Consider the following 1,972-nt stretch of genomic DNA (forward strand, 5'->3'; position numbering starts at 1 on the left):
AACCCTTCACCTAAATCTTTGAAAGATAGGTTCTACCCTATTAGAACAGCACAACCTTCCTGCATAGTTCTACCACAAGCCCAGGGCAATAATTTTGAACTCAAATCTCATTACATCACTATGTTGCCCCACTTCCATGGGTTGACCTCTGAGGATGCATACCTATTTCTAAGAGAATTTGAAGAGGTATGTGTTCTAATTAAGATCCAACAGCTTTCTGATGATGCTGTTAAGCTTAGGTTTATCACTTTTGCATTGAAAGACCACAAATTCCATAACCTCATGGGAACAGTTCACAGTTGTCTTCCTTAAGAAGTTTTTCCCAACTCATAAGACCAATAAGCTTAGAAGTGATATCCTTCAGTTTAGGCAAAAGCCTAGTGAGTTATTTTCCAAACTTATAGAGAGATTCAAGGATCTACTCCAAGAATGCCCTCACCATGGCTTAGACCTATGGCATTTATGTCAAATAATTTATGAGGATATTAATTATCCGACTAAACAAATGATAGCATCTATGTACCCTGAGGGATTCACATCATTTACAGATGAAGGAAAGGCATGGGAATTCTTACTTGACTTAGCTGAAAAAACTCATGAGTGGGAATCAACCCAAGAGAGTGAAAGAACTATAGGAGGAAAAGGATATTTTATAGATGGGATAGTAGCCAAGGAAGCCCATTTGGATATCCTAATCAAGAGAATTGAGGCTATTGTTCCTAGAGAGCCATCATCAGTCAATTTGGTTAAGATTTGTGCTTAGTGCCAGTCCCCTTCACTTTTAATGTTAGTGTTAATGCATTATACCAGAATAATCCATATAGTAATACCCACAATCCAGAATGGAGAAATCACCCAAATTTCTCTTGGAATCAGGGCAACCAAGTAGGGCCTTCCAATTTCCATAATCAAGGTCAACCTAGACTCCAAAGGCCTCCCTTTGCACAATAATCTTTTTTTCAAAATACTTTTCCTAGGTCAAATGTAGGACCTCAGGCTAGTTTTCCTAGGGCCCCTCTCCTATCATCTTATCAGCAACCTCCTGGGTTTACCAATACTGGAGAGGCAAGTAGAATAAGTGACTTAGAAAAAAATATGGACCTCCTCATGACAAGTCATCAAAATCTTATGAGAGAACTCACTCAAGTTGTCTCAATTATGCGTGAGAGGGAGAAAGGAACTTTACCCAGTCAACCAGAGCCTAACCCTAGGCATCATCAGCCTGTTAGTTCACAAACATCAACTAATGTACCACTGAATATAGTACAAGGTCAAACCTAACAAGGGCCCTCTAACCAATATAATGTTGTTTATGCCCTTAGGAGTGGTAGAGAGTACCAACAGAGCATTCTTAAATCTTCCTCATCTATTACTCATGTTAACTCTCCTTCAGTTGAGGACGCAAGTGTGCCTCTTGTTTCAGGTTCGTCTGATGAACCTAAAGATTTTTCTGGAACTAAAGATAATTTGGTTGAGGAAACCAAAAATGATTCTTCTGAATAGGGGCAAATCCCTAACAGTCCTTATGTTCATCCTGTCCTATTTCCTAATCGCTTGGTAAACAAAAGGAAGACTGCGTCTATGGATAAAATTTTAGAAGTCTTAAAAAAGGTAGAAGTGAACATCCACTTTTTGGATGCCATATCCCAGATCCCTGCCTATGCAAAGGTACTAAAAGATTTGTGTACTCATAAACGTATCACTAGTGTGCCCAAAAAGGCATTCTTGGCAGGTAACATTAGTTCCATAATTACTCAGCCTATAGCCGCCAAGTATAAGGATCCAGGGAGCCCTACCATATCTTGTGTCTTAGGCAATACCTACATTGAGTATGCCTTACTTGACCTTGGCGCAAGTGTGAATCTTTTACCTTACCATGTGTACGAGCAACTTGGATTGAGAGAATTGAAAGCCACTGGAACTACTCTTCAGTTGGCAGATAGGTCTGTTAAAATTCCTAAAGGGATGGTTG

At 39.5% G+C, this 1,972-nt stretch overlaps 1 non-coding gene across 1 annotated transcript; it reads right to left on the reverse strand.

The window, feature by feature from the left end:
- Window positions 1–340: 340 nt before the first annotated feature.
- Window positions 341–447, reverse strand: LOC122077705. Its single transcript, XR_006139942.1, has one exon. It is a non-coding gene; the product is annotated as a small nucleolar RNA R71 (small nucleolar RNA).
- Window positions 448–1,972: the final 1,525 nt, after the last annotated feature.

Source organism: Macadamia integrifolia, chromosome 4 (assembly GCF_013358625.1).
Source record: "Macadamia integrifolia cultivar HAES 741 chromosome 4, SCU_Mint_v3, whole genome shotgun sequence".
Lineage (NCBI taxonomy): Eukaryota > Viridiplantae > Streptophyta > Magnoliopsida > Proteales > Proteaceae > Macadamia > Macadamia integrifolia.